Source organism: Heloderma suspectum, chromosome 1 (genome assembly GCF_057233095.1).
Source record: "Heloderma suspectum isolate Gila_16-S chromosome 1, 16-S_ref, whole genome shotgun sequence".
Classification (NCBI taxonomy): Eukaryota; Metazoa; Chordata; class Lepidosauria; order Squamata; family Helodermatidae; genus Heloderma; species Heloderma suspectum.
Genome location: NC_139458.1, coordinates 134446884 through 134458741, shown reverse-complemented (window position 1 = coordinate 134458741; position 11858 = coordinate 134446884). Strand labels below are relative to the sequence as shown.

General features: G+C 47.7%; 1 long non-coding RNA gene across 2 annotated transcripts; it reads right to left on the bottom strand.

The window, feature by feature from the left end:
- Window positions 1-4346: 4346 nt before the first annotated feature.
- LOC146357932 (uncharacterized) lies at window positions 4347-11422 on the bottom strand. 2 transcript variants are annotated; one of them, XR_014786658.1, is made up of 3 exons: window positions 11238-11422; window positions 4685-4888; window positions 4347-4582 (listed from the first exon to the last, which is right to left on the bottom strand). It is a non-coding gene; the product is annotated as an uncharacterized LOC146357932 (long non-coding RNA). The 2 variants fall into 2 exon arrangements; XR_014786646.1 differs by lacking the exon at window positions 11238-11422 and adding an exon at window positions 7847-8852 and having other exon boundaries at window positions 4417-4582.
- Window positions 11423-11858: the final 436 nt, after the last annotated feature.

The window sequence follows — 11858 nt, the reverse complement described above, 5'->3', positions numbered from 1 at the left end:
ATGGTGCTCCAGTACGAAAGAAAACCCCAAGTCTTTAAAAGAACTGCAATACTTTCTCAAACAATACACCTTTTCGGTGGGAAAACACTTCAGTGTTTTGTGCTCGCTTGTTTCCAAAGCCATTCATCATAGTTTGCTGTCTTGTTTGGGCTTGATCTCTTTTAACTAGAGCTGCGATGTGAATTGATTAAGCAATTACATTTCTGAGGATGGTTTTTAAAATGTTGCAGAAATCTGAGTCAGAGACTTATTTAGTCCCTTTAGTCTGACCCTCGATATGGCTACTACAAAAAGAGGGCCTGACTAATCAGGCACTGCTCCCGGGGGACCACAAATGCACCCTTGAAAAAGGCAGTGGGATTCGCCAAGTATGTGCTCAGGTCAGGACCAGCCCTATCGTTAGGGAGCCTTGCAGCTCCTCAGCCAGCTTGTTGTCCTCTGGTGTGGTGGAAGAAGCTTTCCCATTGTCACTGTTCAAGTAAGATTCAGCTATCGCCCTATGTAGGATGGAGGGGTGCCATTTTACCCTTTGCCTCAGGAAGCAAAACGCGTTGGGCCAGCCCTGTGGGGGATGAGTCCCACACAATGGTATAATAGAGCTGATGAAAGGAGTGGACCTTGCAAGGGAGCCAGATATCTCCTCCCCCATGCTTTTCATGTTTTCACCAGTGAGGACACATTTAGATAACTCTCGTTGAGTTTCCCAGTCTGTACAGTACCTTTTTTTTGCACCTAATGTGTTTTCTCAGTGCTCAGTAGTGCAGGAGTAGCTTACAACTGCACCTTGTGTCATGTGGATTGATTGTGAGTCCTCCAAGCTATGTTTCATAGATTGCTACAACAACACAGTTTTATTTGCTTGGCTATTACTCATGTGTAAAAGTCGCATTTCTCATGAAACTCTGCTTCTATGTATTTTGAATCTTTACAGAGACGCCCACAACCGTCCTCCCTGCATCCGACAGCGGAAGTGGGACAGGTGAACCAGGTCCACAGCTGCCCACTGATGATCACCTCGTGGGCGGCGGCTCAGGTGATTTTGAAAAAAATGCCGGAGGACTTAGCGTCATCAGTGATCCGGACAGCGAAGATGAGGAGGAGCTCTTCTATATCAATGATGTCCCTGCTGAGACTGGGTCTGACTCTGTTCTCCACTTCCAGCCTTCTGCGTTCTGCGGGACCAATCCCAAACCTCAGGAACAATCGTCCCCTGCTAAGCACTGGTCAGCACCATCAACAACACCATCCACAGATGAGTGGGAACATGCAGCTCCAGATGCCACCTCATCTGGAACCGATACCCCCCTTCCCCAAAGAAGAAATGGTGGTGGCAGGGTGAGCTCCTATGTGTGGCGCTTCTTCAAATATGCAGAGAACAACCGCTATGTCGTGATTTGCGATATTTGTTGAAGCTGTGTGCGGCTAGGAAAAGAAGGGGGCTGTCCACGAGTGGGCACGTCTGCCATGAGGCGACACATGGAGGTGCATCATCCGCTTCTTGTGCCCAAAGATAGCGACGGGAAGCCACAACCATCCAAAAAGAACAGTACCGCCTTTGCCTCATCTTCCAAAGACCTCACGCAAAGTGGTCTGGGTGGGAAGGGCACAGAAGGCAGCTTCGCTAAGAGGCAGGTCTCACTGGAGAAATGCCTTGCGCTGACACAGAAATTACCCTCTGACAGCGCCCAGGCACGACAGTGGAATCACCTCCTGACAGTGGCCATTGCAGCACGTATGCTTCCCTTCTCCCTGGTGGAAGATGAAGACTTTTTGACCTTACTTAAGAGCATGTGCCCTCGGTGGGATGTCCCCTCTCGTCACTACATTAGTGGCTTAGCCATTCCAGCCCTGGCTTCTGCAATCAGATGGGTGATCCAACAGGATTTGAAATGTGCAGTTGGAGGAAGTGTACATTTAACGAGTGACACATGGACAAGTAACCAAACAAAGTCTTATCTGTGTGTCACCGCGCACTGGGTATCCATCAGTGCGAGCAGCCGACTGAGTTGTAGAACAGCGACATTGTCCCTCACAATGCTCTCTGGGACACACACAGCGGAAAACGTCAGCAGCAGCATCAGTGGTGTTGTTCAGTCCTGGTTGGCCCCCTTAAATCTTACAGTGGGCTGTGTAGCAACAGACAATGCCTCAAACTACCTAAAAGCAGCCCGCATTGCACGGCTAAACCACATTCCGTGCGTTGCGCACTGCTTGAACCTTGTGGTGCGTTCTGGATTGAGCAACGCCTCCCCAAAAATTGGCAAGCTACTTAAGGTGGCCCGATCCATTTGCACCCACTTCCGGCAGTCCTGCTCAGCAATGGAGGCAATCGGCGCCATCCAACGTAGCCATGGCCTTCCAGAACACAAATTCATTTTGGATGTGTCCACACGCTGGAACAGCACATTGCATATGCTTCAGACACTCTGTGAGCAGAGACCAGCTATAAATGACTACATCACTGAGAAGCAACACCACTCCAAATTTTTCGTCACACCACATCAGTGGCTCTGGATGCAAGATCTGGTGGACATTTTAAAAATTTTCGATGAATGCACAGCGGTACTGAGTGCAGACTATGCCACACTGGGCCAAGTGCTACCTGTGCTAAGGATCATAGAGGGGGTGCTGAGAAAACACCATTCTGAGATTTGTGAGCGCACCAGTGCTGGAGGCAGGGAATTATTACCCAAGCAGTTAGGCTTGCAGAATTCCTTCTGCAGGAGCTGGGCACCAACAAACACATAACTTCAATCAGGGGGGACATGAAATACGTTGCTGCTGCATTCCTTGAACCACGGTTCAGGGATAGCTCAACAAGTGCGGAGCCTCCAAACGACAACCCTGACTTCCAAAGTTTAAAAAAAAATTTGACTGAGAAAGTCATGGAGTGCTTCCAGAGAGATGGGCTGGATGAGAAGGAGCTGGGTGAGGCTAGTAGGACCACTACCTCCCCTGAAGACAATATCTGCAGCAGTAGCACCATCACCAGCAGGAGGGGCAATGATGACACCACAGCAGCTGCACCACCAACAGAGTCAGACACAGGGGCATCTTGTCTCAAGTTCAGCTTTTACTCCTCAATGGCAGTGGAGCTTGGTGTAAGTGGGCGCAGGCGGGGGGAATGTGCCAAAGCAGCCAGGAAAGCATCAGCCTATGATGTGCTTGTCCGGGAACTTGAAGGTTATTCAAGAGAGAGTTTCTCGGGAACACAGATCAGCCCAGAGAGTGATCCTCTCCTATACTGGGATACAAAACGTGGCGTTTGGCCACATCTGAGCAAAGTCGCCATTTGGCATCTATCTTGCCCTCCCTCAAGTGTGGCCTCTGAAAGGCTTTTCTCCACCACAGGCAACATTGTCACCGCCCACCGAAGCAGACTCACGCCACAAAATGTCTCCACCCTCGCCTTCATACGCTCCAACAGGGGATGGATCCCCAAGGAGCACCTCCCCCCAGCTGTCAGCAGCAGAGTAGAGCAGTCATCAAGTGACGAGGAGGAACCCTGGGATGATGACACTGCTGCTAGTGTGAGCCAGAGTTCTGAGGGACAATGAGGCAGAATGATACAACTTGTGAGTGGTCACACGGAGGTGTCCCTCAGAACTTTGTCCAAACCTGCAGTCCCTGTCTGGCCTGGGCAGAGCCCAAAGCACTGGCGATATGTGGCGGAGCTTAATAATACCTCACATGCAGAATCCAGTTGCGCTACCCGACTGTGTGTGGCGGACTACGCAACAGCGTACATCGCTACTACACACACACACACACAGAGTTCTCTATGCGGATGTACTCCGCTATCGACTGTATATGTGTATCTTTACCCCTCTGAATGTTAGTATGATTCTGATTCCCCAAATGTATGTATAGTTCTATTTCTCTTGATGTTGATGTATGCTTTTAATTCATTTAAAATTCTTTCATAAATCACGGAATTGCTTTCAAAGACCTTGTTGTGGTCTCTCCCTGGACTCCCTCAGCTTTTGGGTTTTCCTAAGGACCGAGAGTTCTATGTGAAAAGATCCCTCTGGTATGCGTCCAGTTTGCATGTATGTGATATGCACCTACACGTAAAACAAAGCATACTTCATAGAATCGTAGAGCCACAGAATCATGGGGTTGGAAGGGGCCTACAAAGCCATCGAGTCCAACCCCCTGCTCAAATTAAGGTGTCCAAGTCAGAGCATCCCTGGCAGATGGCTGTCCAGCCTCGTCTTGAATGCACTCATTCATAACATCAGGGATGCGGACTGTCCATCTCCCTATGAGGGAAGCTGTTCTTGTTTGGCCGGGATTCTGGGGAGGCATTGTTGTTGCGGTTAACAGTAAGCAAACACAGAGATCATTGTGTGCAATGATCTAGATTTAAGAAATTATATCTGTGGACTTGAACCAAAGAATTGTAACCTATTTTTTAGAAAGAACTTTATATACAAACAGAACAGATCAAGACAAAACACAGAAACAATTCAACAATTCAAAAACAATGTTGGGCTGGCTGGCTGTGGCTGCAGGCCTCAGCTCGTAGGAGGAGGATGGCTTTCCCGCTCCAGGGCCTCCACCCTCCTTCGAAGGTCGTCATCTGTGTGTAGAAAGAAAGAGAAGAATAAAGCACAATGGTAATATGCATCTTGCAGGCAGAGTTGTTAGCTCAGGTCAGGTGCCATTCTGTAGCACTACTTACAGGTCCTCCTGAGCATCCGGACGTCTCTCATCAGATGCATCAGGAGCACAAGAGGAGGGGCTTGATCTGTGGAAGAAGGCTGGCCTTCCACAGATGCTGCTCCTCTTGCTGCTGGCTCTTCCTCTTCCTCCTCCTCTTCCTCCTCTGTCCTCTCCCCCTCCGCGGCCCTCAGTGCCTCCTCCACCAGCAAGGCACGATGCGCAGCTGTGGGATGTCACAGTAACAGAATGAATGCATTTATATATGTGGTGAGTGAACAAAACCACAGTCACTGATCTGTCTATCACCATCCCCACTACCATAAGGACCACTGATTCTGTCCTCCCACCACAAGGTCTAATGATGAGGGGATAATTAGGGAGGCAGATTATACAGTACTGACAGTTTTGGTGTGAATGGGACTGTTGGACTTCTGTAAACACGCACAGGATTGCACTTCTAGTCACCCCACTTCTACATTTGCAATGCCATGGTATCTGTTCATTCTAGTGATGCATTGCATAAATGCCACCTTTTTTCCTAGCGCAAGGAACCCAAGGCGGCTCACATTAGCCTCTTCCTCTCCATTTAATGCTCACAACAACAACACTGAGGTAGGCTGGGGCTTTCTGACTGGGTCAAAGTCACCCAGCAAGCTTCCATGGCTGAGTGGACTATACCCAGATCTCCAAGGTCTCAGATGAACACTTGCTCATGAGTTGATTGGAGTGCCAATGTCTTGGTAGAAAGTGGGGTGGGTGGGGTGCAAAAATTCAGCAATCACTACATGAAGAAGGAAGACGACACCGAGAGGCTGGCCCTGTTGCTGCTGGGCTGGTGCCAGTCCCCCTGTGTGCACTGCAGAGACCGGCAGCAGCAGCATTTCCCTGGAAATGGACAGTGTGTCAGTGTGTAATATGAGTTGTAGTAGCCAGGCCCGCATAATCCTATGCATGTGGTTGTACAGGGAAAAACAATGCAGTTCCCAGCATCCCTTCTTCAACCAGCCAAAGTGGCTGGAAGATGATGGGACCTTTTTCTGTCCGAGTTCAGCAAGCATAGGATTGCAGGCTAAAAATGTCAGGATTTGTTTGTTTCTCCATGAGAGAGACCACAAAGAGATAGCTTCATTTTCGGTACACATCCTTGTCTTCATATTTAGTTGAGCTTGATGATGGGATAACTATAACTTACCAGGCATATACCTCTGCAAAAATGGGGGCCGGCCTGCTTGGACCCACACTCTGCGGATGCGCCAGTAGTAGGCGGGGGGGTTGGACAGCGGTGCCCTCCGCTCGGCAGCAGCAATCCCCTCTCTGACGAAGGACTGCTTGAGCGCCTTCCATTTGGACCTCAATTGTCCAACTGTGCAATAGTGGCCCGCTCGCTCCATCCTCCTCTTTATCTGGGCCCAATAAAGTTCATTGCGGCAGGAGGAGCTGCCAAACAGCACTGCCACCGCCTCGCTGCGCTTAATGTTGCTGAGGAGGGCCTTGGTCTCCTCATGGTCCCACCTCCTGCCATGCACTGGTGCAGCCATTTTGCAATTTGCACACAAACAAACACACACACCAAGACAACCACGTGCACAACCACCACTTAACTACACACACACAGACCAAACCATACAAAAACACCACAATGCACAACTACACACACACACACAGACCAGACAAAACCACAACAATGAACAAACAACAGAGGAAATCCAATAATAAGCAAGCACCACCACTAACACACCACCACCACCACACCACAGAACTCCACCCACAAATCCCCACGCAGACGCAAGCGCAAATGCAGACGACATTCAGGAAGTTAGCAGGAAGTTGACGACAGATTTTGCGGAAGCGGAGCTGCAGCCCCGTTTTTTTTTTATTGTGACTGTGTGAGGCGGTTAGGTTAACAACAAGACCAGTAAACGCGAGGATCATTAAGCACAAATACACAGAAATTAATAAAATCCCTGTCCCTGTCCCTGTCCGAGAAAAGAAGACAGCGGGGGAGCGCACAGAAGGCGGGAAAGTGGGAAACATATTTTGGGCAGCAACGAAAAATACGTAAATAATTACGAGAATAGTGGAAAAGTTCTGGCCAAGGCAATCCACCTTCCAAGAGTACGGCGGAAGCAATGGGGGGATTCCCCCCTACGGAGGAAATCACAACGTAATATTTACAATTACAATATTTTACAATAACGTTGTCCTTATTTTCGCTGTGGTTTCCGTAAAGATTTACGGAGACTACGGGGGTCAAATAAGGGCAACGCAAATAAAGTTGTCCTTATTTTCGCCGTGGTCTCCGTAAAGATTTACGGAGACTACGGGGGTCAAATAAGGGCAACGCAAATAAAGCTGTCCTTATTTTCGCCGTGGTCTCCGTAAAGATTTACGGAGACTACGGGGGTCAAATAAGGGCAACGCAAATAAAGCTGTCCTTATTTTCGCCGTGGTCTCCGTAAAGATTTACGGAGACTACGGGGGTCAAATAAGGGCAACGCAAATAAAGCTGTCCTTATTTTCGCCGTGGTCTCCGTAAAGATTTACGGAGACTACGGGGGTCAAATAAGGGCAACGCAAATAAAGCTGTCCTTATTTTCGCCGTGGTCTCCGTAAAGATTTACGGAGACTACGGGGGTCAAATAAGGAACGTAAATGGCGGCGCCCCATGGGCGCCGCCATTTGCGCACGCGCTTTTTCCCCCCCAAAGTCACCCGTGATAGGCTACGTAACGTAATTTACGTAGCCTATCACGGCCACGTGGTCTTCCCCCCCCCTTTCGTAGTTTGCGGCCCGGCGAGGCGGGAAGCTTCCCCCCCGGCCTGAATTTCAGCCGGGCGAGGCAGGAAGCCTCCCCCCCTGCCTGAATTTCGGCTGGGCGAGGCGGGAAGCCTCCACCCCTTCGCCTGAACTTCGGGGGGAGAAGCGAAGCACCTCCCCCCCACCGCGAAGCAAGCTTCGAGGACAGGTAAGGGACTTTCGTCCATCCCTAGTGTTGGTACGTCGGAATGATGGGTAGAAAGAGGTCTAGAGTTAGTTGCTAGCAAGAGCGAGAGTCAAACCCCAAATAGCTGGAAATTGAAATTGGCAAAACCTTTTCTGACCCTTAATATAAATGGGAAACGGTATGACTGTCTTCTTGACACTGGCACTGCAAAAAGCATGCTGAAAAAAATCACCTTACCCCTTTCTGATTCCGGAAGAAGTGTCATGGGAATTGATAGTAAAATATCCAATGTTCCCTTGAGTCAACCAGTTACGGTTAAAATTGGCCCTTTTGCAGCAGATCGTTCCTTCCTGATGATGTCAAAAAGCCCAGTAAACCTCTTGGGAAGAGACCTGCTAGCCAAGTTATATGCTTCAATCAGTTGCAGCCGAGATGGGCTCTATGTCACCCTGCCTTCCTCTAATGTCATGGCTTTTTCAGAGGAGGCCAGTCCCCCGACAGACACAGATCTACCGGAGAAGCTCAGAGGGCTGCCATCTGAGTACTGGGCGGAAGATTCGGGTAAAGTTGGTCTGCTAAAATCTGCAGCTCCTGTAAAAATTACCGTCCATAGTGACATGGCCCCCCCACGAGTGAAGCATGTAATTGAAAGCCAGAGAATGCATTGGGAAACTAATTGGAAAACTCTTAAAACAAGGTGTCTTAGTACAATGTTCTTCACCATGTAACACCCCAATTCTGGCTGTCAAAAAGAGGGTAGAACTAAGACAGCCCCCCAGTTACCACATGGAGCAAAACCTCAGGCTAATCAATAATTTTGTGTCCCAAATCCCGCCACCATAATGTGCAGCATTCCTGCACGTGCACATGTGAATGCAGTATTAGATCTAATATTTTACTCTGTGCATTCTCAGAGGAAAATTGCAAAATTGTTTCGGTCATATCGGTTAACGCCCTAGTCGAAAGAGGACATAAAATTGCAAAGAGGAAGTTGCAGTAGTGTAAGTCTGAGGTTGACTATCTGGGACACATTCTGTCTTGTGGAACTAGAAAATTATCTTGTAATCGTGTGCATGCCATTACAAAAATGAATGCCCCATCTACTAAAACCCAGGTCAGAGCCCTGTTGGGCATGTTGGGCTATTGCAGAGTTTAGATCCCTAGTTTCTTTGAAATTGTGAAGCCATGGTTAGAGAAAACAAAGGCTGCAGCCCCAGAAGAATGGACAAAACTTGACTCCCAGGTCTGAAAACAAGTAAAGACTCTCCTTGTATCGGTGCCAGCTTTAGGTCTCCCAGATTATGCTAAATCCTTTATTCTGTTAGTACATGAGAAACGTGGTGTGGCTTCTGGGGTTCTCTGTCAAAATTTTGGACCTCATAGGAGGCCAGTAGGGTATTACTCTGGGCAATTAGACAGCCCTGCGAAAGGCTATGCCTCTTGTTTGCGCGGTGTTGCAGCCGCAGCACTCTGTTGAAAAAGACGTTGTACAAGAGTTGAATCTTACCCGCGCGTCCAGAGCTTAATTGGGGGGCAGCTGGGCACAGACTTCCAAGTCCAGTTTGGACTTTTACCACATGAGCAAGTTACAATTACCTTCTCATGGCCACAGACACATTCAATCAATCTCATCAGGCACCTTGCCTGAACCAAACTACTTACAAGGCCTAGTCAGGCCTACTTTCACAATCCCCCCTTTGAGCCTCTCAGGCTCACCATCTATGTTTGTATTGTTATCAGTTGTTCAATCTCATTACCTCTCTGGTTCGCTACTTTCAGGAAAGTGTTCTTTGCTTTCATGCAACTAAAGATATCAAGCAGGATGCAGGTGGGCCACATCATGAGAAGCAAAATTTCATACTTGAGGAGGCTGATTGAGATAGGTGCAGTCTTTGTTTTAAGTAGAAGAGCTGCTACTGAGCGACGTACACAAGGAGTTAAAGGAGAACTTAACACAATATTTTCAGAGGCTTGAACAAGGAGCTCAGCGGCTGCAGAATCAAGGAAAGTCCTGTAATATGTTACTGGTCAGTTTTTATTTCCATGCTTTTAGGTAAACACACTAAGAGCACAAGAATTTTTTTTATAACAAAAGAGCCCAAGTTGTTTTAGAACAGTCTTGTTTTGGAGCAGTGGAAGCAGATTCAGCCTCAGAAGACCAGGCAAGGGGCTCAGGAATATCTGAATATACTCTGTCAGGGAACAAAGACGGTGCAACCAAGCTGACAAAAAAGGTTTCTGGTCAATAGAAAGAAAAAGTTACAAACCTCCCACCTGTCTTAGAAGTTTTGAGGAGGAGGGGGAAGCGGCTGGGAGGTGTGAAGTGTTTCCATCAGCTGGCCAGGCTGTTGGGGACACTTATTTTTCTAATGCTCAGCTTGGCTACAGAAAAGTGGCAGCAATGCTTGAATATTTTTTTCAAAAACGTCTTTAGACAATCCATGCAGTCTGCTGTAGTCTCACTTCTGTTTTGCTTACAATTGATGATTTTTTTTAGCCTAATCAGTTTTCTGCAGCATCCGATGTGTGCTTGGTCTAAAGTGTTAAGATCAGCTGGTTCTTGCTTTGGCCAGTTTGCTTGTTCCTTTAATCTAGTGCACACTTCTTGGGGCAAAATAACTCGCATGAGTTGGTTCATGCTAGCACAATTAGGATTTTAACAAGTGATCGCTGTTTACAATTCTTTTCTAAATTTCTGTGGCTTTTCTCTGACGTTTCAACATTTGACCTGGTCTTTCAGTTTTTCTGGGGAGTCCTTAAGACTCCGCTCCCCGGGACTTAGGTGACCTTTTTTTGTTTTTAATGTCTCAACATACCAATCAAAGAATGCATTCTCATTGACCCTGTGCCACCTTGGACCTCGAGATTCTAAGGCTCCCTTTAAATGCACAATTCCGTCCAAATCAAAAGTCCCAATCAAGGGAAATTGTTTGGACGGGTCATCCCTAGTCAAAAATTTCCATTCATCCAAAAACTTGCAAGTCTTAGGTCCAAAATTATTGTACATGTACATTGAAGGCATCCCTTTTGGGGCTATGGAATTTCTTTGGAAGAATCCGACGCCATCCTCAATTCACACAAGAGCTCACAGGAAAACCATCAGGAGGTCTCCGCAGGTTGTGAGAAGCAAAAGGCACTGCCAGATTCCGAGGTACAGTCAGAGACCGACTCTCACTGAATTCTAGGCACGATCAGTCACTCACGGTCTAGGGAGCTCATACCATGGCAGGGAGTGAGGGAAAGGTCGGGCTGCTCACTCCAATCTCTGTTCATTCAGTAATGAGGTCCGTGCCTTTTCAGCCGGCTCACACCATGGAGGGGAGGAGGAAAACTCACTCACACAAGGTTCCAGTGACGATAATTTGCCCTGCTCCTTTTTACCTCTATTCATACCAGGCAACTCTCCTTCTGTTCTTTTCCTCAGTTCACACAAGGCAACTTACATTCACCTGACGCCATATCCCACGGACCTCTGTAACCCCCCAAAACAAACAAAAACAAAAACTTACCAAGTGCTTAAAGTACTGACTGTCTCTTTTAAGGCGGTATCCCGTCAGCCAAGGCAGAATCATCCCACGGGCAGCCTCACACTGAGGCTCAGACTTGGAGATTTCAAAAGGTCTCTTACCTTGCTATGCACTTCTGGGATATTCAGTGAAAGGCGGTCCAAATTGGTTCGATTCTCCTCAGCATTTAGGATCTGAGTCACAGCACCAACTTGTTAAGGAAATATCCAAGGCAGGTTAGGTTGAACAGTCAGAAATTTATTAAAGCACATCACGGCTGTGGGAGAGACAGACAAAACTGTGTCTCGCTCCCCAAAAGAAAACAGGATGCATTTATACAGACTGAAAGTTGGAGAACAAAGAAAAACACACTACGCATGCTCAGAGACCAATTAGTGCTCAGCACAGTCTTATCAGCACAGCGGCCTTCTTATCTTTAGGGATGAGTTACTTAGGTGGATCGGAATTTCTTGCTTATGAGAAAGTTACAATTACCTTCTCATGGCCACCCCCCACACACCCACATTCAATCAATCCCATCACGCACCTTGCCTGAACCAAACTACTTACAAGGCCTAGTCAGGCCTACTTTCACACTTAGAAACCTTAATATTCTAATATTTGGTTCCTCTGCAGAATCTAGCTCTATTGGGGACTTTCCTCAGTTCTTAGGGCCACACCTTTTCTGAGTGATGTACTATTTTTATTCTAAAGAAATCCCTGTAATTTCTTAGGGCTTCTCC